This window comes from Pieris napi, chromosome 2, assembly GCF_905475465.1.
Source record: "Pieris napi chromosome 2, ilPieNapi1.2, whole genome shotgun sequence".
NCBI lineage: Eukaryota > Metazoa > Arthropoda > Insecta > Lepidoptera > Pieridae > Pieris > Pieris napi.
Window position 1 is genome coordinate 970,430 of NC_062235.1, and position 26,691 is coordinate 997,120.

At 33.2% G+C, this 26,691-nt stretch overlaps 5 long non-coding RNA genes across 5 annotated transcripts; 3 read left to right on the forward strand and 2 right to left on the reverse strand.

The window, feature by feature from the left end:
* LOC125060698 lies at nucleotides 1-1,599 on the reverse strand. Its single transcript, XR_007118903.1, has 2 exons — nucleotides 1,419-1,599; nucleotides 1-307 (listed from the first exon to the last, which is right to left on the reverse strand). It is a non-coding gene; the product is annotated as an uncharacterized LOC125060698 (long non-coding RNA).
* Nucleotides 1,600-3,680: 2,081 nt separating this feature from the next.
* LOC125060677 lies at nucleotides 3,681-4,717 on the forward strand. The gene is made up of 2 exons (XR_007118898.1): nucleotides 3,681-3,797; nucleotides 4,520-4,717. It is a non-coding gene; the product is annotated as an uncharacterized LOC125060677 (long non-coding RNA).
* Nucleotides 4,718-6,241: 1,524 nt separating this feature from the next.
* Nucleotides 6,242-9,455, forward strand: LOC125060705. Its single transcript, XR_007118905.1, has 2 exons — nucleotides 6,242-7,601; nucleotides 9,262-9,455. It is a non-coding gene; the product is annotated as an uncharacterized LOC125060705 (long non-coding RNA).
* A 3,942-nt stretch (nucleotides 9,456-13,397) lies between these two features.
* LOC125060724 lies at nucleotides 13,398-14,523 on the forward strand. The gene is made up of 2 exons (XR_007118910.1): nucleotides 13,398-13,468; nucleotides 14,330-14,523. It is a non-coding gene; the product is annotated as an uncharacterized LOC125060724 (long non-coding RNA).
* A 4,176-nt stretch (nucleotides 14,524-18,699) lies between these two features.
* LOC125060682 lies at nucleotides 18,700-25,735 on the reverse strand. The gene is made up of 8 exons (XR_007118900.1): nucleotides 25,607-25,735; nucleotides 22,773-22,830; nucleotides 21,974-21,994; nucleotides 21,106-21,132; nucleotides 20,375-20,401; nucleotides 19,704-19,730; nucleotides 19,432-19,449; nucleotides 18,700-18,796 (listed from the first exon to the last, which is right to left on the reverse strand). It is a non-coding gene; the product is annotated as an uncharacterized LOC125060682 (long non-coding RNA).
* Between the last annotated feature and the right edge of the window lie 956 nt (nucleotides 25,736-26,691).

Genomic DNA, 26,691 nt, shown 5'->3' on the forward strand with positions numbered 1-26,691 from the left:
TTAACTTCATTGCATTCTTTAATGAAAATTAAACATTGTTTAATACATATTTAAGTTCATTAATGGGTCTCATGATTTGAGCGATTAACCTTTGAAATTCTTCGGGTAGTGTCTCAAGCAAGGTGGTTATGCTCGTGAAGAAAGATGTAGACTCTCGATTGGGTCCTAACATTGATGATGCATCACTTTCACCACCACCATCACCAGCGCCGGTGGTATCGTCTTCGGCTTGCCGTCTTACACGTTGTCCGTGCGTGCAACATTGCGCTATGATGGTTAACGCTAAAAGCAGCTTGATTATGGACCCCTATAATATGTTATCATTATAGAACAGTGTAATTTTAACCTATAGAATCGGCATAACTGTATAACTGCCAGCCATTGAAGGGTGGAACCGAAATGGATGTTATCTTTTTTAAATTGAATGATATTGTTTTTTATTTTGCCAAGAAAAATCGGTTTTTCGACTTACAATAGCAATTCGTAGACTATAAAGAGAAGACAGTCAAATAACCCAATATTTAATTATTCAAAAAATAATACCTTCTTCGACCCAGAAATATATGTTTACTTTGAATGCAATGTGTTACAAAGTCAAAGTCAGATTATTTATTTCAATTACGCCTATTAAAAAGGTACTTTTTGAAGTCAAAATTTCAAGTTAATATTTTAAAAGAAATGACTCTAGTTGCCCCTTACAAAAGGTAGTTTTATATGGAGAAGAATGGACAAGAAAGTCCATACTTACTCTTTTAAAATAGTTATACAATATTTTGCATAAATTGATTTGATAATTATTTTATGACATTATTACAAACGTCTTAGATCAGTGTTTCACAACATATGGCCCCACGCACCACAGGGGGGCATTAAAAGGGGCAATTCGAAGATTGACTCTTGACTCTGACTTGATTTTAAAAATTGACTTACTGTGTTTCTTAACAACTTCCTAGTGATTCCACCCTACCTACCACTTATTTACCTCAGGTATGAAAAAGGGGGGGGGGGGGATAAGTATTTTAGAAAGGCTTAGGTGGGGCGGGCACATAAAGGTTGGAAAACACTCTCTCTTATCTATCCGTCCCATTGCTTTTTTAGATAGATATATAACTACTAAATTAAAACTATTTAAAATTATTTAATTATTGAGAGCAGTGTTGGCCTAAGGTTTCAGTAACTGACATCCCTGAGATCGTAGGTTCTAAATAGTTGACGGCTTGTGTCAGGCACAGAAGGCTGACTTACTTGTTTATTAAGGAAAATAAATATCACGAAACGGAAACAGAAATCTGAGGCCCATACCTAAAAGGTTATAGCGCTACTGCTTTTTTTAATATTTCACTATTTAGTAGTAGCTTTCTATACTTTGCATAAGTATACACAAAGAATGAACTTGAATAATATATAAATATACATACCATAGTTTTGTTGACTACGTTTTGCACGAAACAACTTGAAATAAAAGTGTTCTACTTGGTGGACTAGAATTTATGCATTAGCTATATAAAATATCATTACATGGTGAATTTTAAAAATAAACGAAATCTACGAACGGAAATTATTATTATTTTATTAAATTAATTTTAAATCTAGTGGAACATTTCAGTATGTATAAATTTTAGATTCCATAAATCGAACATATGTATTTTTTTTTATAGATTTTATATTTTATATAAACATATTTTTTTATATGGTTAATTAAATTTAACATATTGTTTATACAACACATGTTAATAATGAGATATAACATATATGTCGCAGCCAACTAGCTTAATAAGCCGTTCAACTAACAGCCTAGCCTCTTAACTTAACAGCGCCGTTTAACTAGGGGCCTGAAAGATATTAAGCCGTGCCGTTTGTTACTTTTGATAAACTGGCTGGCTAATGCTTAGGTGTTGTTCACGTCCAAAAAAACACATCCACATTCCTCTCTACACATCGTCTCATTCGATGGAACTACTAAGAAAAGCAGTGGGCCCATTCTTCCTGTGCCTGACACGCGCCGTCGACTTCTTGGGACTAAGTTTGATTAAATAAGGCAAGCCGGTTTTCTCTTGATGTTTTCCTTTACCTTTGTAGCGTATGTTAAATGCGCACATAGACTGAAAGTTCATTGGTTCACAGACGGGGATCGAACCTACGACCTCAGTCGCACGCTGAAGCCACTAGGCCAACACTGCACTGCTTATCTAAGCAGTATAGTATATATAGCAGTAAATATCTACTATATACCTTTTTTTAATTCTACGTTAATAATATCGTGACTTGTTAAATTTATTATATGTTAATTTAAAAATATGATGTTTTTTTTCGATATAAATTGCGTTGTACGTAACAAAAAATCTAAACATAATAGGGATTTAAAAAGTGCAAAAAACTTATATAACAAACTAGTTTTTAAACACGCGACACTGGAAGTTGGCCTGAAAAGTTCGTAGGGTTAACATAGAAAAATGGTCTTTATTTTGATAGTTATGGATTGGATTATTGAATATGATAGCGGTCATGCAATTTTTCGATACCATTTTATAGTACGATTTGTTTTGTGTCGATTTGTGATTGCGATTACCTCTACGTAAGCGCAAAATTGTCCAGCGAGCATTCTCTTGGGAACAGGAAAAAGTAGAGAGTAGTAAATCTGTAGAATCTGGATGTGGAAGATTTTTCGCATCCCAATTTATCTTGATGAAACAGCACTTTCTTCTTCTTCAAAACGTGCCGCTTTCAGCGATTTTTTCCTTCGCTGTCAGTTAATTCTCGGCCCGGCTCTAAATACGTGTCTTCTTTAAAACGTAAAGATAGAAATGCTTTTGAGGAGATTAGATGAATCTTATAGATTCCCGAATTATCGAAATAGTTTAAACAATTCATAATAATAAGAACAGCCTTCATATTCCGAAACTCTGTGATATGTGATCTTAAATATATTTTCACTACAGTATAACTCGGAGTGCGGTGTGCCTCTTGGCAAAGGCCTCTAACCCGTTCCACTGTTCTCTATCCTTTGTGACTCTTCTCCAGTTGTAGCCTGCTGTTTATTTGAGTTCGTCCTCCCATCTTTTGCGTTGTCGGCCGCTTCCTCGTTTTCCGTCTCTAGAGTACTATTCCGTCAATATTCCATGTCCAATTAAACAATAAATCATAAGGAAAATTATCAATAATGAAGAATGACAGAGAATCCTTGGTAGTGCGTATGTACCTGTAATTTTGATGATTATTCTATTAAATATCCAACATGTGAGTCCGGTCACAAATTATCCAATTTGCACTCGTTAGGGATGACCTAAATATGTCTGTGAAGAAAACTCTTTGTAAACATTTCATTTAAAAATTATATAGATTTAAATCAGTGGTTACAACCTTTGAAACTCTGCTTAAAACCACAATTTAACATTACGATCTATATATAAAATAATAAGTGAAATGGAGCATTAATTTAAGATTCCCGCTGAAATGAACTATTGCAATCTTAAATGACACATTGTGTTATTGTTTGTGTATGAAGAAAATGTATCAATTAAACAGTATTATGACGCAGACTGCCGCTATAGCTTAAAACGGCCACCAACCTCCATAGATTAAAACATCTATGGCTGGATATAAAACCCTAAAAAGTTTGTCTTTGGGCCAACCCTTAGTTATTTTTGAGCACAATGTGCGTAACAAAAGTAAATTATACCTTCCTGTGACCTGTGTCATCAACGGACAGTGGGTGTTCGTTCTTTGTATTGTTAACATCCATTCTGTGTGTTCAGCATCCAAAAATGGGAAATCGCTTGTTTATTTTTATGTGTCTCGTAAGTTTTTTTTGTATCACATACAGCCCTTAACCGATGGTATAATATAAATGTACGTCAGGTATACAATTAGGAAAAATGTCTCCCAAAATCTTCTATATATCATGCGTTGTATCGAATATAAATTTTGTGATTTTATTTTACTTTCGAATTTAACATTAGATGTTATTCTGATATTTCACTTTTCATATAGCAGTGATGGTTTTTAGACAGTTTTTTTATTCAAGTTTAATATGTGCCTTTGACACCTTCGAAGAGTGTTCAATAAAAAGTAATAATGCATTATATTGCGTCATACGCATTGATGCGCCGGGTCGGACGTGTTCTTAAAAATGATATTTATATACGAAAATTAATACAAAATTAAATTTAAATATCTCTGATTGAAATATTTTACTATGGAACTAGGAAATTATGGCTTGAGAGCAACATTCGGGGTTCGTGCTCCTCCATATAATACGGTCATTCGTTTGTGTTCTGAGTTCAAGCCAGCAATAGCCCATTAACGAAGAACCCGCCCTTCATTGGTACTGACTTCAGCCTCATTTAAGGCCACAGATTAAAGAATAAACAAAAAAAAAAACAAAAAAAACAGGCGGTTGTCGGATCGCTGGTTATCTAGAAATTTTCTTTCCTAATATTTATTTTTCTGAAGATTTTTTTTAGTTTTACCTAATGGTTGACTCGCCAACCGCTCTCTAAAATTTTAACTAACATTTCAGATAATTATGATTTGTGCGCTACCGAACCCTGAACAAAGAAACAGAAGAGATGTGATGGATTCGATTAAGCAAGCTGGGGACGAGGTGCTGAAGACGCTCAATGACGCTGGGGATGCTGTAGTTGACGTGTTTAAACCAACAGAGAAAAACGTTTTAGACAAAATGGCGGATGGAATAAAGGGACTTGCTGATTAGTAATCCTCTCTTTATTTTTTTACCCTTGTTATTTATGTTGCCTATTGTATTTCTCTGTTATTAGTATAGTATAGTAGTGTGGACACCCATTTGTTGTTCGTGAAGTCCTGGCTAACTAAGCAAGCCTAGATCCTTCCAGAAGCTTAGAAATTTAGAAGCAACGCAGGATTCACGGAGCGACGTTAATGAACCGAGGATGCTCTATGTAACTGGATTCGGTATTTTCTTATTTTTTTGTCTCGCTAATATAAATTTTATATAAACAACAAAAATGCTAATAAATTTTATATAATTAATCCTGTTAGTTTTATAATGAAAATATAGTGAAATGTAAAAAAAAGGTAGTTTTTATAATTGCGGTTCTATGTACACAACCATACTTTTAAGTTTATTAGTAATAACAATCAAATATACATAATTTTAAATTTTCTTAACCTACATAGTAATAATAAAATAATTAAAAAGAAAATTTTAACAAATTTATAAAGTTTGGTACCTAAATTACTACTAAGGCCACTTCAATAACAGACCGCACAAGATGGGGATGGGGTCCAGGGAAGCCGGTCATTGGCTTAATGATTATCCTTCGCCAAACACTGGCACCCTTTTCCTGGACCCTTGGACCCTGAATCACCTCGCACTGCCCATATGTACTCCTCAAAAGTGTCCCTATGGCCTTGGACACCATGGCCTCCATTGCCAAAAGGCTGTAGTCCGTTTTAATTTGGCACCTGGTGCATTATACCGGTGACCGCAGCGCTGGCGCTTTCCTTGCTGTTATATAGCGAGAAAACAAAATGTTACACAGCCACAGGGATCAAACTTTTTAAATTTATTTTACTTTTAAGTTTAATATCAATCTAATCTACGCCTCAACCATAAACCAAATCTCAACCCTGATGTCGTGTGTTCGAGCCCTGTTCAACATTTAATAAATACTGTGTTGCATAACAAAACTACTGCAACAAAAAAACGTCCGTTGTCCTCAAAAATGAAAAAGGACAACGGACTTGAGGAGGAGGGAGCTTGGACTAACATGGGAAACATCTTATATTTTTGATATAATGGTATCATATATCACGACAGTTCCTTTCTTATAAAATACTAGCTGACCGGGCAAACGTCGCTTTGCCATGTATATCATTTATAATAAAAAATAGGGGTTGATCGTAGAGGGGTGAAAATTAGGGGTTGTATGTATTTTTTAATGCTGTATTATAAAAAAATAAAAACAAAAAAAATGTCTAAAAATAAAAAATAAAAATTTTGGGGTGGACTACCCCTAACATCTAGGGGGATGAAAAATAGATGTTGTCCGATTCTCATAGATACCGGATAAGCACAAAAAATTTCATCAAAATCGGTCAAGCCGTTTCGGAGGAGTATGGCAACGAAAACTGTGACACGAGAATTTTATATATTAGATGATATGGACAGGAAACGGTTATAGATATTTAAAGGAAGAGTGGAAAAGAGACACTGATAAAAATATAACTAATACTGACGTAATCATCAGATCAGACTTATTAAACTATGCGTGTGGTTTTCTCAGTTGTTCTGAAGAACTAATAATCTCCTGCACTCTGAATCCTACGAACTTATAAGCCTTTGTTATTTTACCCAAGTGCCTAATAGCGCTAATTAGCTGTACAAATATGTTTACAAGAAAGTTTTAAATGGTAATTACGTCAATTAAGGCGTGTGTTATAAGATTTTATTAAAATTGTAATACTTAAATAACTTTACAGAGCAAATAAACAATTTCAATAACTCCGGAAATCAATACAATACATGGCAATGCTATTTGCCTCGCCTACCATGCGAGATGGAGGTCATACAACCATAGCTAATGTTATCGATATCACCTATGCCCGTGGATTTGATAACTAACACTAGTTTATGAAGTGTTTTTCTATAAGAATAAAATAAAAATAGTATTTATTTGAGTAATTTTAGGTTATATTAAACTTTGTCTTTTTTAATATGAGTGCCAAAAAAGTGACCTAATCTGTGAACGTTTCAAAGTTTTCCCGACTGTTTCATGTTCTGTACTCTCTTCCAATCTCTACCCATTTCAAAAATGGTTTGGCTTTTGTTTAATTTTTCTAATTGGTTTCCCCCTTTCTTTCAACTGGGCAACAAAGAGCTTTTGTTTAACTGTTATTTACCATCACAAAGACCATACTGGCAACACACAATTAATCTTACGAATTTATTGTAACGTAGGAAAATTACGTTAATAGTATAATAATAATAACAAAAGCTCTTTATTTGCTAACCTTTTTAACTTACATGCTATTCTTACATATGTAAAATTAGAAGCATTTCATGTATAGGTATTTCTTTTTTTTTGACGTTCATAAGCGTACATTGTGTTACCTACTGGTGCCTTCGGGACGTTCAGTCAGTTCACCAGCCTTCCTCCATGTGATCGTTAGAGTACATGGTGTGTCAGTTAATAGTCGTTCGTCTCTTTCTAACAAATTATGTTTATGCTGTGATGGAAATAGACAGGATTGTTTTTTTTTTAATGAAAACCATTCATTTTAGATGCCCGCAGAAATGAACTAATGCAATCTAAAATCACACATTGTGTTATTGTTTGTGTGTGTAATATGAAGAAAATTATCAATTAAACGATATTATGACGCAAACAGCTGCCATAGATTAAAAAATCTATGACTGAATGTAAAAACCCTAATAAGTAGGTCGTTGTGCCAACCCTTGGTTATTTTGGAGCACAATGTGCGTAACAAAAGTAAATTATACCTTCCTGTGACCTGTCTCATCAATGAACAGTGGGTGTTGGTTCTTTGTATTGTTAACATCCATTGTGTGTTTTCAGCATCCAATCATGGGAATTCGCTTGTTGATTTTTATGTGTCTCGTAAGTTTTATTGTATCACATACAGCCCTTAACTGATGGTATAAAATACATGTACGATGGCTACCCAATTAGGAAAAAATCACACAAAATATTCAATATATAATACAAATAAAAATTTATTATAGGAATATTAACGTATTTATCAGGTGCGGTTAATGCGTTGTATCGAATATAAATTTTGTGATTTTATTTTACATTGGATGTGTTATGTTATTCTCATGTTTTACTCTTCATAAAGCAGTGGTGGTTCTTAAACAGTTTTTAATTAAGGTGTACCTTTGACCCCTACGAGGAGTGTTCAATAAATAGTAATAATGCGATATATTTTCCTCGAAAAAAAAAACTTAGATAATAGGACATTTAATAACAATAAAAAAGGAATCAAAACTCTTTTGTTGTTTATAAATAGAAGTCATTTGTTTGCGTCGGGTCGGAACGTCTTAAAAAAGACCCCTAGTACAGAAGATGAATTTTTTAATTTTAGTTATTTAGACTTCGTGCCATGTCCTTAGATACTCAAAAACAACACTGATATTTCTCGCATGTAATATTTTATTATACTAATCCTAAATTTAATCTCAATATAATTCTTTTTTGTGACAAGTTGAATTTTTAAGTGCGCAGTTTATAACTTCGTGACTACGGTGTTATAATCTTAATTCAACTCTGATAATACTGTGATGATCAGTACTAAAACAAAACAAATACTTACTCCATTAAAATATATTAATCTTATTATATTGTTGTTAATAAAAATAAATTTCACAGCACTCCTTTAACTGTGCGAGGTGAGTATTTAAGTAAATACAATTACAATTTTACCTTTTTATGAATAATGTTTTATATCTGTACATATGTTTATATAAACACACTTCTTATAGACATCATTGAGGCAAATTAACATGTTTCTATGTAATAAATAAACTCAAACTCATTTGAATAATCCTTTCATTTTAATTATTCGCAACGTGATAAATTATCATATTCTTGAGTCATATTATCATAAAAACTAAGATAGTACAAGTTAATAAGAAAATACCTACATTCAATACTTTTTATTTGCGCAACAATCCATATCTGGAAGGTGGAAATAGAAGTTCAAATTACATTACTTCGCCGTAACTAGCCGACATATTTCAGCCTCATTTAGGACCACAGATTAAGGAATAAAAAAAAAGGGTGCGTGTACTTATGTACGCGCGTAAGAAGTTATAATTCTTTGGCATTATTAAAAATAGTTTTTGATTGCATGCAAATAATTAATTACAATTAAATAATCAAAGACTGGAAAAGGAGTCATTATAGTCAATAAAGTTCAGTTAACATTTGAAAAATTAAATTAATAAATATTTATTTTTTATTCTCTTACATTAAGTGTCACATAAATTCTAAATTTTGTCCAATTATGTCCAATGCCGTAGCATCTTCCGTGGGCAACTTCATTCTGTTAATTTTGTGTCACGGTGCGCGCGCATCGTAAAATTTCACTCTCATCAATTTTTCATAACGCGCCTAAAGAAGTATAACCTCAAAAACATTATTTAATAGAGTTGTCGGATCGCTCGTTATCTAGAAATTTTCTTCCCTTTTATTTTTCTGAAGATTTGTTTTAGTTGTAATGGTCGCCAACCGCTGTCTAAAATTTTAACTAACATTTCAGATAATTATGATTAGTGCGCTACCGAACCCTGAACAAAGAAACAGAAGAGATGTAATGGATACAATGAAGCATGCTTGGGACGAGATGGTGAGGACTTTCAATGACGCTGGGGATGCTGTAGTTAACGTGTTCAAACCAACAGAGAAAAACGTTTTAGACAAAATGGCGGATGGAATAAAGGGACTTACTAATTAGATATTGTTTTACTCTCTGACTGACCTTTGACATAGTTAATTTCTAGAAGAAAAGGTATAGAAGAAGTGAGATTGAGTTATTTGTGTTGCGTAGTGTATTTCTCTGCTATTAGTTTAGTATAGGACTCAAGTTTCCGCAGACGCATATTTGGTCCGTTGTACGTTAGGTCCTAAGTAATGGCTATTTAGGCATACCTAGCTCCTTCCTGAAGGACAGAAGTTTCCTGGGTACTTCGCAGGCTTCACGGAGCGACATTAAGAAAAGAAAAGACAGAAAAATATTGACGGCTTTTAACGACACTCAGGTCAGCGTTTGCTTGTCTTTTGAAAGTATCTCTTGTGAACGTTAGGAACGCTAGTTAATATAGCTTATATTATTATTTTATCTTTTCTCTCGTGGTAGGCTTCTACTATAGATTTAACAATCAGTATACCCGCTTTTATTTTACCTATAGCTAAAGTCTAGTTAAATGTTTACAATCTAGTTTTACAATGAATAAACCTGTTAATTGTTTACATTTAAACTAAAGAAGCGCTAACTTAGCTACGCCTGATGAGAAGCGCAAATCTCAACCCTGAGGTCGTGTGTTCGAGCCTTGTTCAACAGTTTTTATACTATGGTATTTTATATCAAGACAATTCCTATCTTATAAAATATGATACGGACAACCGGAATATTTATACAAAAAGCTCCTCTGGCGTAGTAATGCCAACAAGCACCAAGTCAGGAGTTGTACTCAGGAGCTGGCCATTCCCCAGCATCGGACGGCTTCATTTCGTGGGAGTTTTAAATATAGCGCGACGAAGTGCTGGAATAATATCCCTCCTCCGCTGAAGAGTCTTCAATTAAAGTCGAATTTTAGTCGCAGTTATAAGACACATCTACTTACTCAACAAAAGTCCCACGGAATTTAGTTTTTATCCACCCAAAAAACAAAAACAAAAAATATCTTCTTATTTACAATTATTCTTATTTTTAACTTTTAATTTAATTTTATTTATTATACACCGTTACACACGATCTTCATTACTCACACTTCTAACTTTAATATTATTATTATTATTTTCTACTTGGTATTATTATTATTTATTTTATTTATTAGAGGCGCAAACTAGCTGCTGTGGTCTCTGGCAGAATGACCAGCGCTGTGGAACTTTTTGCTCCTCAGCATAATGCTGAGCCAGGGCCAATTACAACCACAGTACACACACATTGCACACTAGAAGCGAACCGAATGGCAAAAGGGAATTTGTTAATTTTAATTTTTAATTTTTATTGTTTTTCTTTAAGTATTGTTATTTTGTGTGTTTATGTGTGAGTGTTTTCGTTTGTAATAAATGTTATGTCTATGTCTATGTCTATATGGAAAGGTAACGCTTTTAGATATTTTAAGGAAGAAGGGAAAAGAGACACTGGCCTCATTCGTTTCTTATTCATATGGCGTTATAATCGCCGATTATGGGTATTTTAAGTTAATAAAAAACAAAACGGAACCGAGTACAATGTTATCTCTATTGGCAATATATATTAGCCGATTTCTGGACACCACTATGAAACGACTAAGTGATTGATATATACGAAATACCTCGTCGGAAAATCCTACGAGTCGTTTTTATAAACGTTTAATATGATGATGGCAGAATGGCAACCACGCGATGGAAAATGGAAAAATGGACAGTGCAAGAGATGGGCAGACGATATAAAGATAATAGAAGTCACAAGAAGAGCTAACATCAGAAAAGAATGGAAGCAGCTGTAAATGGCCTATGTGTCCCAAAACGGGTCAAACTCGTATGATGAGATCAAGTTAGGTTATGTAACTTAAATAAGTGTTAATATATTATACTAATAAAATGTGATGATGAATTGACCATTGACTAATGAAATAATTGAAACAAGAATCGGAAGTTAATTATGAGAATACTAATGACAGTAACAACACAGGAAATACACGTGAGTTTAGAGACCATTAGACTAGCTTGTTTTAAAGCCTTTTTTTATTTTATTTATAACTATATATATTAAATTTATAACTAACTTACATACTATCGTAAACTGTTAAAATGTTTTATTAATGTACAATCAACAACATCTTACATTCGTCTCTCAGTCTACCCAAACCTGTCACAAACGTATCCAACTTTGGTAGAACTTTAGAAATTGTAAATCAACGAAATCATGCGCGGAATTGGTGGTTGCTGGTTGCTTCATAGCTCTCATATAAATCCTTTCTTTAACATATTCTCATAAGTATCTGATTGTCCTCATTTTACATGTGGGATATTTGTAAGAAAGTTTAAATATAACAATAAAAAATCACTTGAAACCGTTAAAGTTTTACGTTTAATTGTGTTGTAATCGCGCAAAACATTGGTTCAAGCAATTAATGAACTAATACAAAACAAATTTATAATTTCTCGAATAGGCTATTAAGACAGATCGTTAAAATAACTTATTAATTGTTACTTAATAGGCTATTATCATAATCGATATTGGAAAATACCAATAGTAACAATATTAATTTACTATTATTAACTGTATTCAAACTTCACTGTGGTATGGCACATCGTCGAATTCGACACAATTACGACTCTCGGATCCAGAATCGTTTAAGATTTCTATTAATTTATCTGTCCTTGGCTCAATTATTGTCACTGGCCCTTCTGGGTAGTCTGGTCTTTTGTGATAACTGTAGTCCTCTCTAGGCTTCTTCCGTGCTAAAACAAACACACCAGAGACCTCTTTAGTCTTCTGTTCGTGCTTTTGAGCAATTTCTATATTGGTCCGGCGTATATCTGTTATGTCAAATTGAAAACGTTCCGATTTATGCCTTTCATTGCAGAACATGCAATATGCGATGAATATTATCACGATGACAGCCTGAAAAGGGAATTTTGTATTCTGTGAATTATATATTATTGAAATAAGTTCTCGCCAATTTCGTCCGCGTATAATATAAAACTATAGTCTGTGGTTATGTAATTAACGTTAATCTGTGACGATTTGAAAAAGGAATATAAATGCATGATTACATCAAAAGTATTACGAAGTAAAGACTTACCAATACTATGGCACATATAAATGCGGTGAGAAATGCGGACATTATTTGACTTAGTACACGAGCGTACATACAGCCGTAACTGATGGTATAGTATAAATGTACGATGGCTACCCAATAAGGAAAAAAAACACACAAAATATTTAATATATAATACAAATAAAAATTTATCTTAGAAAATATATTAATGTATTTATCAGGTGCGGTAAATGCGTTGTATTGAATATAAATTTTGTGATTTTTTTAAGTTAGGAATTTTACATTACAGTTATGTTATTCTGATGTTTCACTCCTCATAAAGCAGTGGCAGTTCTTAAACAGTTTTTTTATTTAAGTTTAAAATAATTAATGTGTGCCTTTGACCCCTACGAGGAGTGCTCAATAAATAGTAATAATGCGATATATTTCCCTCGAAACAAAAACTTAGATAATATGACATTTAATAACAATAAAAAGGAATCAAAACTCTTTTGTTGTTTATAAATAGAAGTCATTTGTTTGCGTCGGGTCTATAGACACATAAAACTAATAATAAAATAATATACATTGAAATAAATAACTAAACTTAACATAAACTAAAATATATCATTAAAAGGAGTCCCTTTAGGCAAGGTTCCGAAGATACTGGCAATAATAATATAATTTTAGTTATTTAGACTTCGTGCCATGTCCTTAGATACTCAAAAACAACACTGATATTTCTCGCATGTATTATTTTATTATACTAATCCTAAATTTAATCCCAATATAATTCTTCTTTGTGACAAGTTGAATTTTTAGGTGCGCAGTTTATATAACTTCGTGACTACGGTGTTATAATCTTAATTCAACTCTGATAATACTGTGATGATCAGTACTAAAACAAAACAAATACTTACCCCATTAAAATATATTAATCTTATTATATTGTTGTTAATATAAATAAATTTCACAGCACTCTTTTAACTGTGTGAAGTGAGTATTTAAGTAAATACAATTTAAAAACATATTTTTTTATGAATAATGTTTTATTTCTGTACATATGTTTATATATCACATCATTGAGGAAAATTAACATGTTTCTATGTAATAAATAAACTTAAACTCATTTGAATAATCCTTTCATTTGAATTATTCGCAACGTGATAAATAATCATATTCTTGAGTCATATTATCATAAAAACTAAGATAGTACAAGTTAATAAGAAAATACCTACATTAAATACTTTTTATTTGCGTAACAATCCGTATCTGGAAGGTGGAAATAGAGGTTCAAATTACATTACTCCGTAACTAGCCGACATAGTTCAGCCTCATTTTGGGTCACTGATTAAGGAATAAAAAAAAAGGGTGCGTGTACGCGCGTAAGAAGTTATACTTCTTTGGCATTATTAAAAATAGTTTTTGATTGCATGCAAATAATTAATTACAATTAAATAATCAAAGACTGGAAAAGGAGTCTTTATAGTCAATAAAGTTAAGTTAACATTTGAAAAATTAAATAAATAAATATTTATTTTTTATTCTCTTACATTAAGTGTCACATAAATTCTATTATTATTCGAATGTTCTTTTTAAATTATGTCCAATGCCGTAGCATCTTCCGTGGGCAACTTCATTCTGTTAATTTTGTGTCACGGTGCGCGCGCATCGTAAAATTTCACTCTCATCAATTTTTCATAACGCGCCTAAAGAAGTATAACCTCAAAAACATTATTTAATAGAGTTGTCGGATCGCTCGTTATCTAGAAATTTTCTTCTCTTTTATTTTTCTGAAGATTTCTTTTAGTTGTAATGGTCGCCAACCGCTGTCTAAAATTTTAACTAACATTTCAGATAATTATGATTAGTGCGCTACCGAACCCTGAACAAAGAAACAGAAGAGATGTAATGGATACAATGAAACATGCTTGGGACGAGATGGTGAGGACTTTCAATGACGCTGGGGATGCTGTAGTTAACGTGTTCAAACCAACAGAGAAAAACGTTTTAGACAAAATGGCGGATGGAATAAAGGGACTTACTAATTAGATATTGTTTTACTCTCTGACTGACCTTTGACACAGTTAATTTCTTGAAGAATAGGTATAGAAGAAGTGAGATTGAGTTATTTGTGTTGCGTAGTGTATTTCTCTATATACTATTAGTTTAGTATAGGACACAGTTTTCCGTAGACGCACATTTGGTCCGTTGAACGTAAAGTCCTAGCTAATTAAGCAGGCCTAGCTCCATCCTGAAGGTTAGATAGAGGGTTCCTGGGTACTTCGCAATCTTCACGAAGCGCATCGAAGGCGCTAGTTGGGAAGTTCTCTGTTATTTTGTTATTCTTTTGTCTAAAAAATAACAAAGTGAGAAAAATATCGACGGCTATTAACCAAGGACACTCAGGTCAAGTGTATTGTCTTTTATCTCTGGTTCACAAGATATACTTTCAAAATACAAGCTAGTTTTGATTGATTATTTTAATATTATATCCTCTCATGGTAGTTTTCTACTATACGTTTTACAATCAGTATACCCTTTTATTTTACCAATACCGAAGACAATATGAAACGATTATTAAGTGATTGATACAGAGTATACGAAACACCATTCGCTTTTCCTACGAATCGTTTTTATAAACGGCTAATGTGATGATGAATTGACCATTGACTAATGAAACACAGGAAATATACAACAATTTAAAAAATAACAATTAGACGTTTTTTATTTCATTTATCTACAGCAAAAAACACAATATAAAAAAATACCAACTCTGGTAGGCTACCATGTATAACTTTAGAAATTATTGTTAATCAACGAAATCATACGCGGAATTGGTGGCTCCTGGTTGCTTCATAGCTCTCATATAAATCCTTTCTTTAACATATCCTGAGTATCTGATTGTCCTCATTTTGGATGTGTTGTCACCAAATTAAAAAAATCAATAAAAAATCGCTTGAAACCATTAAAGTTTTACATTTAATTGTGTTGTAATCGCGCAAAGCATTGGTTCAAGCAATTAATAAAGTAATACAAAACAAATTTATAATTTCTCGAATAGGCTATTAAGACAGATTGTTAAAATAACTTATTAATTGTTACTTAATAGGCTATTATCATAATCGATATTGGAAAATATATAGTAACAATATTAATTTATTACTATTAACTGTATTCAAACTTCACTGTGGTATGGCACATCGTCGAATTCGACACAATTTCGACTCTCGGATCCAGAATCGTTTAAGATTTCTATTAATTTATCTGTCCTTGGCTCAATTATTGTCACTGGCCCTTCTGGATAGTCTGGTCTTTTGTGATAACTGTAGTCCTCTCTATGCTTCTTCCGTGCTAAAACAAACACACCAGAGATCTCTTTAGTCTTCTGTTCGTGCTTTTGAGCAATTTCTATATTGGTCCGGCGTATATCTGTTATGTCAAATTGAAAACGTTCCGATTTATGCCTTTCATTGCAGAACATGCAATATGCGATGAATATTATCACGATGACAGCCTGAAAAGGGAATTTTGTATTCTGTGAATTATATATTATTGAAATAAGTTCCCGCCAATTTCATCCGCGTATAATATAAAACTATAGTCTGTGGTTATGTAATTAACGTTAATCTGTGACGATTTGAAAAAGGAATATAAATGCATGATTACATCAAAAGTATTACGAAGTAAAGACTTACCAATACTATGGCACATATAAATGCGGTGAGAAATGCGGACATTATTTGACTTAGTACACGAGCGATGCATTCGAGATCGAAACAGCTGCTGGCGATCGTCGTTGAACTCAATTAAACCCAATAACTCTTTTAACTGTGACGTCATTAGGTCTATTGCCATAATTGGAAGTAATTCAATTCATTGTGATACACAGATAACGCAGAATTTTTGCAAAATTAAATACCCGCGAGGTACACTGGCGTATTGCGACGAAATATTAATTATTGTTTTTTTCCGCTTTGTCATCATGACTATTGACTATATATTGGTTATTTCACAATACTGAATCAATTTACTGCGTAGAAAGGTTTTGTGAACGTTTTCGTGGGTGATCATTTTAGTAATACTACTAATAGTAATGTATATTTTCTAATACATAAAACAGTAACGTGATTTGTGTTTTTGTAGATAACATCTATTATCAGATAGTTATGTAAGTTATATAAACTTCAAGGAATAATTACACAATAATTATTTTTGTCATTAACAATTATTTATAGATGGACTTTTTTACATTTACTTCTATCACTATCTACGTTGAATTTAATTAGAAAATAAGTGAATGTGGTTTGTTTTTAATTACATTTAGTATTTAATTGAAAAATACAGTCACCGAAGGAGTTTAAAAGAAATCAAAAGGATAAAATAGTTTTTAATAATCATCAATTAACCATCAAGATTACAAACTAACTAGAATAACTAACTAACTAACTAATTAGAATAATATTATAAAAAACAAATTATATTATAACGCCTACCATAAACACTGAGCAATCAGTTTTGGTGATGGATGGCTTTTTTAAGCAGGCGTTAAAATTTTATAGTCATTTAGGTTTTGTCAATGATAGTGCTTCGAAAAAGGGTATCGTAAATATATTTTTTTTAAATTGGAGTAAATTTAATTTCGACTGAGTTTCACGAGTTAAATCACGTAAAAGATTGTAGCTGATTTAATGCGATAAATTCTAAATAACATGGTATTTAGAATGCGAAGTTCTGCTACATTATTTATCTAGTATATTTAATTAGGAATTGCAAAATATGCAAAATCATTGCTTACAAAAGCCGATGTTGAATATCAAGAGCCGGAGGCTTATACATACTAAATATATGTACCTAGTTAAGTATGGTTCAAACGGATCAAATTACAGAATATTTAAAAACATTATTTTACCCAGACCGATTTGGCTATGCCGGCTTATCTGTATGGAGACTGGCCCCTGACACAAGATATATTATAGTCCACACGTATGAAGGAGTTCTGTTTTACATAAATGTCATAGCCTGAATGATCCGATGTCTGACAGGAACGGAGTATTGCGAGATGAAGGGTACAAAGACTCAGGTTTGTTCGTTTTCTGCCAAGAAAGATCCCTTTGTCGTATCTCCTCAATTTGAAGGCGCTCTCCTTAGTTCGTCACACATCCTCAGTATCCTTGGGGTTGGCATTTCGAAAGAAGTCCAATTTCGCAGTCATCTGGAAGAAAAAGCCAAACTGGCTTCCAAAAAGCTGGGTGTTTTGGGTAGGGCTAAGCAGTATTTCACTGAGGTGCAACGTATGCAGCTCTACAAAGCTCAAGTACGACCTCATATGGAATACTGCTCGCATCTCTGGGCCGGTGCTCCCAAATACCAGCTTCTTCCTTTTGACCAAATTCAGCGAAGGGCTTGTCGAATTGTCAATCTCCAATGTCTTACTGATCGGCTTGATTCTCTATCGCTACGCAGAGACATTGCGTCTCTTTGCGTTTTTTACAAAGTTTATCACGGAGAGTGTTCGGAAGAATTGTTTGGGTTGATCCCTCCTGCCTGTTTTCATCACCGTACGAGCCGAACGACCTCTAAATTTCACCAGCATCATCTTGATGGTTGGAGGTCTTCCACGGTCCGCTTTACAAGGCATTTTCTTTTGCGAACTAGCGAACTGTGGAATCGGCTCCCGGGAGGGGTCTTCCCTCAGAGATACGACCTCCAAATTTTTAAAAAACGAGCCTACTCCTCCCTCAAAGGCCGGCAACGCACCCACTAAAAATGGGTGTCTATGGGCTGCGTGGACTGCCCTTTTTGGTCGTCCCGCAAGCTCGTTTGCCCCCCTATTCTATAAAAAAAAAAAAAAAAGGATATCGTTATGAACTTGAATGTCAAAAAGTTTTAGATTTGACACGCAGAAGTCTTGTCTGTATATCTGGTATTTGCTAATTCGAGATTTTTAGGGTTATTGACACTATAGTGGAATTTACCTATCTTCTATTTAGACGATCTTTGAACCAAAATTATTGTAATTTATAAAATGATTTCTTGGGAAAATTCCATGGGCTTTTTATAACCGACTCGCTATTTACACCGGATATATTTTATTTATTTATCGTCTATATCTTACTTACGTTAAATACCTGACTACTAGGTTTTCATAGATTTGCACAACAAAAATAAACTAAAGATTTATTTAACAGGTCACTTAATACTAAGTGGTTAAATAAATAAATACATAACAAGCATTAGTGTGTATTTACATTACATAATAAATTGCATTATACAAGCTTTTATTTACAATTATTTAATCACTCCGAGGACCCGCAGGGTTGGCTGAAACAAAGATTTTTTTAAAGTTATATATCTTTTCACCGATAACCTAATGAAGATGTATCATTCAACTATCTCACACTTTAATTATTCTGTACATAATCTTTATATAAATATAATTCTACTATACGGGTATGTCACTGAACTCCTCTTAAACGGTTGAACCGATTTGAATGAACTTTTTTGTAAGTCTTGGGTGGTGCCCTGGATGGTTTACTTTTATAAATCAGCCCGGCAGACGGCGCTGCAGTCGGTATCTAGGTTACATATCTATACAGCAAAAAACAGCTAGTATATATATATATATATATATAAATCTTCTGTGAATATGTTCTTAATGACACTCCTAAACGGCTGGACAGATTTTGATGAAATTTTTTGTTTGTTCAAGTGGAGTCGAGAATGATTTAAGTACATTATTAGATATGTTTGTGTATGTAAGACGTGTGTACAGGACAAAGTCTGTCGGATACGCTAGTAATATATATATAGTAATACAAAACAAATTTAAAGCATTTCCTCGCTGCATTGCGACATTAATTCGTTGAACAAGGAAAACATCAGCTGTTTTTGTATTATCTACAGTGTTTTTTATAAGCGTCTTAAATGCGTAATAAATAAATATACAAAGTACTTACGTCCATCCACTACTTGAACTGCAAAATAAAACAGATATATTAAAATGAAATTTAAAGAATAACAAAAATATTAATATTGATAATAAATTTAATATTCACGTAACACTTATAAGTCTTTATCATTATTTTTGGGAATCGTACGAGTATACAATCAGTTTCAAAATATGCCAATTTATTACGAAAATGTTCCTAAAATAAAAACAAATTATGTATTACGGAATATTTTAATTCGCTTCTCGCTCTAATTAATTATAACAATAAATATTATTTACCGTCACTGCCGTTGTCCACAACATTTACTGAAACAAAAATTTTATGGTAAATTTTATCTTAAAATGTATGATAGATGTACTATTTATTTATTTTGTAATCCTAGAGCTAATCATCATCATAATAGCTATCTTTATTAGTTTAGTAATTAGTAGAAGAACAGTATAATGGTTTGTCAATTAAACCGTTGTTTTAATTACGCTTTTAGTTTCTCATAAAGAATGGACATAGACTTTCCCATTCATATTATGTTTATTTATACATATTATATATAATTATGTTATGCAGCGCTAAAATTGGAGTTTTCATAATAGTAGGCGAGCCCAAGCGGGGATTTAGAGATTTAGTACAGCGTGGCAGATTAATATACAGGGGGAAACCTACCATGTACTCGGTTAAGTACCTCCAACAAATATGAGCCCCATTTATTTGGCCGCCCGTCAAGAATCAGATTAGTAAAAAAATTAAGTATCAGAAATTTAGCGTCAGATTAAGGTAGAGTGAGTTAATTGCATGCTAAAAAGTGTATATTTTACTAATCAGACAATTTACAAGTGACGTAAAGAAAGGGGAGGGCTGCAAAGCTGTCAAAAAAAACGTCATCCGGACATTCTCGAGTGTGATCGAATGTTCTCGATTTCCACAAGCCGAAGGAACAAATATATTAACTTACCATTTTCACCTCCATCCACAATGTGAACTGTAATAGAAAGGTGTTTAATTTTTTTTTAAGTTCTAACATAAAGCTTTTCCTCCGTACATATCAAGGGCTATATGGAGTCGAAGCTTGTATTCCAGAAATTGATCTATTAGTATATAGGAAGGATTTTTGGAAATGCAGAACAAAAAAGGGTATACGGCGACATACCCTTAAAGGCGGGAAGGAAGCTACATCAGCTTTTTTTATATAACAGGGCAAACGGGCAGGAGGTTCACCTGATGGTACCATCGCCCACTCTCATTTCCAGAGGGCACGCAAGTGCGTTGCCGGCGTATTTAGAATTGGTACGCCCTTTGCTTGACCCTAAGTTGCATTTGTTCGTAAATACTTCAGGGGGCAGCTGGTTCCACATAGTGGTAGTGCGCGGCAAAACTGACTTAAAAAAACGTACAGTTTTGGAACGACGAACTGTAACTTGTGCTGTAGCACAAATGAAAAAATATATTCAGGAATCGAAGATGTTTATACAATTACTAATTACAAGTTTTACTAGTTTCGACTCTTGTCAATTGTATTGGAGTATTTACTATTATTAGGCGTTATAAATGAACATACATTCTCAGAACTCTCGTATGACGCAATTGTATTATGAACACACGTACTTTAGTCAAGTAAGTGAATTTTATCATTTGTAAGCAAAACTATTTATTAGGTAAATTAGAGATAATGTACAAAGTACTTACCACTCTCACCGCCCTCCGCGACATTAACTGTAAAAGAAGTACTTTGTTAATTAAATGTGATTGATAATATGCCAAATCATATGCCATCAAAAACATAACTTGTAAAAAATCGCAGTTCATCCGTATAAAGTTCTGAGATTCATAAATCCAAAGTCCTCAGTGCTTACTTCCCTTAAGTAAGCACTGAGGACTTTGGATTCACACTTTGTGTCTAAGTTATTACGTATTTTTTTTTATTGGACACACACACCAATTGACCTAGTCCATGCTAAGCTGTTGAAGCTTGTGTTCCGGCAACTGATATACATACATATTATAGATAGATAGACATATAAATACATATTTAAACACCCAAGACCTAAGCACAACACCAAATGCTCATCACATCGATTTTTGTCTCAGCCGGGGATCGAACCCGGGATCCATGGATTCGCAGTCAGGGGTACTAACCACTAGACCAATGAGCCGTCAAGCATGAGACATCTTAACCATATCAATATTCAAAATCTTTTATATTTTCAATAAATACATTGCATCGAAATTATAGGGGGTTGAACGTTCTGAACTGCTTCGAGAAAAGCATGGTGGCACTGTTGTGTCCCCAGATATCAATTTTTTACTACATACAATAGTAATATATATTATATTGTGATTCGAGTTTAAACCAACATAGCTATTAACGTTACTACAGCCATTGCTAAGTGGATTAGGAACATATAAGAGTTCCGACCATGTTCGTTCAGGCTATAAAGCTGGTGAAACAATAAAATTGTTTCCGGTCAGCAATGGTTTAGAATAAAATCGAAAAATGAATTTTGTTTGCCTAAGGTTTCATTGGATTTAAGGAAAATACATAAAGTAAGCTTACCTTGGCTTCCATCGTCGTTGGCTGTAAAAAAAATCATGATTAGCCAAGAAATTGTCTGTGGTTAACGCAAGGTACTAATTAACATATTTTTTTGACATATGACGGCAAATTTATTACAGTCTATATTGTTTGTTTTAAATTATACTTACATCGTGTTACAATAACGACATTGACAAACGTCACGTCAAATTATTATTCAGGTATAGACTCGAAACAGGTTTAGAATATTTAAAAAAAAACAGTTGAGCTACAACCCCTTGGCCTCAGATTTCTGTGTCTTGGTGATTTTGGGGTCTTAGGGTTGCCAAGCCAGTAACCATAATTATCCAGACCTGCCTCGCGATGTTTTTCTCCCCTTATATTTCATATTAAACTAACGGTCCCTCCCGCTGTGGGCTATCTATTTAAATATTTAATTAGAAAAACCAGTGATAGATGTGGTAGAATTTTTGAAACCATTATTCTACTATATCTTGTATATTTCATCCCCCTAATCCTAATTAATTTGTATAATAGAAATATCAATTATTTAGTTGGTTGGAATTGATTAATAAACTATAAGGGCTTCATAGCCTAGCGGTCTTATTAAGGGTCCGTAAATTTGTTCTCTGGCTTTTTTGGTTGTGCGGGCGAGTGCTTACACCGTACACAGAGGGCACGGTCGAATTTCTGTTCAGTGATTATGCTACCAAAGAAAATAGACTGTGAGGTTTAGGATGTATGTAAGTATATCCTAGGCCTAGGTTGGCAGTTGCAAGTGATTGGAAATTCATTAAATTGGCTAATAAATTATACTCACGGAAAGCCAGGGGCCGAGCACACACAACTCCAATGACGGCAACTACTAACAGAACAATCTAAAACAAATGAAAATCAATACATTAACTAAAGTCTAGACATAATATTGCAAATAGCAAATATTTAATGTGTAATAAGCTTTATGTTATATAGACATTGTACAACGTGCATTAGTTTTTTTGCAATTTGTCCTCTATCGTACTGAGAGAAGGAAAAAGGACGTATATTAGAGTTTATTATTTTGCATTAATGTAATGATTAAAATATAATAAATCAGTGATAATGATAAATGATAAATGATTTATTTCTGTAAGTAGGTTTTTACAAACACTTTTACACGTCTAACATTTTTTTTTTTAAACTAGATGAGATCGACGTTTCCTATCTGACTACTCTGAGAAGAAACTCCGAAACAAACTCAGAGGTCACAGTCTCTTTTAAAGTCCAGACATAACTAACAAGATTATGTGAAGACCATGTAGATTGTTGTCTGAAATGGTCTTTTGAGGAAAGAACCACACAGATTGAGTGGACCTGTCAAGTCCAAAGGCAAGACATTTGGGTAGGCCGCATAAATTACTCAAACTGTCAGACTATGACTAAAACTGAGAAAAGGATTCAATAAATAAAAAACAATGATCCACGTAGTCTTCACATTCACAATAATAAAAAATTGTATAAATAATACTTTACAAAGTAAATATTCATTTCATTGTACATAGAGTATGTAAAAAGGTATTTAAATCAACATTAATTGTGCAAATTTATTGGAGCAGCTTAATCCCAAGCCTTTTTGTCCTCAATATAGTCTTTGACAGTATAAAAGGCTTTCTGACAAAGTTTCCGCTTTATACTATTTTTGAATTTATTAAGGCTTAGTTCTTGAATGTGGCTAGGTAGTTTATTATAAAAACGTATACATTGGCATCTAAACGAACCACTTATTTTTTTAAGCCTGGTTGTAGGAACAACAAATTTGTGTTTGTTTCTAGAATTCACGTTATGGACGTCACTGAATTTTTTAAACAAATTGATATTTTTATCAGCATACAAAAGATTTTCATAGATATACTGAGAAGGCACAGTCATTAGGTATATAAATTTCTTTAAATTTATCTCTGGGGGAGTGTCTGGGACTTAATTTGTAAATTGAACGAATAGCCCTTTTTTGTAAAACAAAAATTGTCTGAATATCGGCGACATTTCCCCACAACAGAATACCGTACGACATCACACTATGAAAATAACTAAAGTAAACTAAACGGGCTGTCTCTAAACAAGTTAAATCACGAATTTTCATTACGGCGTATGATATAATTCTTAACATATACATTAAATTCAGCACTGTTAATACAAGTCCGTTCATCATACAACTCATAAAGTCGTTTTCTACTTTTATGTATACCAAAGGTGGCCCAGTCACTGAAGCAGGTGTTATTATTAACCGAGAATGCCTTTGGAATGAAAGGGTTATCAAATTGTGTGCAATACATATTAAAAAAATCATTATATTGTTCATTAGGGTCATCATTAGTTGACAAAAGTGGTAATTTACTTAACAGTTTAGTTTTAAATGATTCCAAACGATCAGCTGTTTTTGGATTAACAGTGATATCTTTTTTAGTATTTTTTTTGTTTAGATTTGGAATAGTAATCAATTGTCCGCAATGATCTGAGTCTATTAAATTAATAATTTCTTTGTAACCCACAAATATAATATATATAGGTATAATATTTGTATAAATGTTATCTAGGCATGTGGCACTAGTTGGAGTTATTCTAGTGGGCTCCAAAAATTGGTTGGCAAGGTTGTATGACTGAAACAAACTTATAATTTTTGTGCTTGACCCAGAATTTTCTAACAAATTAACATTAAAATCACCACAAGTGATGATAGACTTGTAAGAATTACAGATTTTGTGCAATACTTCATCCATAACCTTTTCAAAACAATCATACAATCCTGAAGGAGGCCTGTACACGCTTAATATAATGAACTGCTCCAATTCTATACAGGCTAATTCAATTGTCCGCTCAACAGATAGGCTCACAATATCCTTACGATCTTTAAATTTAAGTTGTTTATTTACTAAAATTAATGAGCCACCGTGTATAGCATTTACTCTGCTGAACGAACTACCAACCTGGTGATTGCTAAAATTGAACATGAACTGGTGGCTTAAACTGGTGGTGCTACAACCTCTTTAGGTCTGGGCTCAGATTTCTGGATCTCGGCAAGTAGGTAATCAGCCTCTTGTCCCTAGACACAGCCGTCGACTCTTTGGGTCTACGACATGTCGGTTTCCTCAAGATGTTTTCCTTCACCGTTTGAGCGAATGTTAAAACGCACATAGAAAGTCCATTGGTGCACAGCCGGGGATCGAACCTGCGAACTCAAGGATGAGAGTCGCACGCTGAAGCCACTAGGCCAACACTGCTCAAAATGTAATAATTTAGTCGTGATTTAGTTTGAGGATCATATAACAATTTAGTTTTTATATGTGGTATATCAATACACCAAAGAGACCCGGCCTCTAATTGCTTTTGATGAAAGGTAAAGTAATATAGGTTCGAAAAGGGGTCCTATTTTATAAAAATCTTTTTAATTGTTACTATTGACATGCATATACTTTATATAGGAATTATATTAATTGTGAAAATACATAACACATAAATATTACAAATAAACATCATTTTTGTCTTATTTTTTAAAATTTTGATAGTAATATTTTGTTCAATATTTCTCGTATAACGTTTACGGAAACACTTAAAGCCTTAAATTACATTAAGGTTTTATTAATAAAGATTAAAAAGCATATTAAAATGAATACTCACAATTAATTTTGACATTTTCTGTATTGTTTTAGGGTTTTTGTTTTAACAACAGTTTCGTGTAGACTGATCTTTAATTTCCTTATGATTAAATAAATAGAACATTTTATCGTAACCAATTATAAAAACGGTTGAAATGATAACCTTCTAAACTTACAAAGATACGCTTGTCTATTTTAAAAAATAAATAATATATTTCTTCGAATTGTTTTTACTCAAACCAAGTTCCAGCATACGCAGTGTTGGCCTAATGATTCCAGAAGCGCCACTCATCCCTGAGGTCGTAGGTTCAATCCCGGCTGTAGACCAATGGACTTTATTTTTATGGGCACATTTAACATTGGCTCGAACGTTGAAGGAAAACATCGTGAGGAAACCGGCTTGCTTTGACAAAAAAGTCGACCGTGTGTCAGGCACAGGAGGCTGATTACCTACTTGCCAATTAGATTGACAAATGATCATGAAACAGATATATAAATCTGAGGCCCAGACCTAAAAGGTTGTCGCGTAAGTTATATGCAGGGTCTCTAACCTAACCGATACTATTCCAAACGAATGGAAATGAATTATTAAAATAATATAGTTTTCCAATTCCTTCAAAGATCGTAACAATTCTTAAAAGCATGCACCGCACTCGCGATCCCTCTGTCAATGAGTGTCTATGGCAATCACTGAACATCAAATGAAAATCCTTCCCGTTTGTATTATGTTCTTACAAAAAATTGAAATAATAAAGACATAAAAACAGCCTTTATGTTGTTCACAAGTGTACATTAAGTTACTCATATAAACAAATGATATTTTTTTTATTAAGAGAACGGGTATGGAGGTCACTGCAGTGTTAAAATAGCTTTTTTGTTTTGTTGACAATACTTACGTCATTATCTTTCGGTAGTAATCTTGCTTATTTAAATGAAATAAATAAAAAAATATGATTTTTGTAAATATTAAAGTGTAGCATAACCGCAACGATGTTTTTTTCTGCAGTTTGTCTTAATTTAGATTTAATAACTCATTCACAGCTTGTACCTCGAAGAAAGACTCTTCCAAATGTCAGACCTGCTTACGCTATTTTTCTTATGTCATAA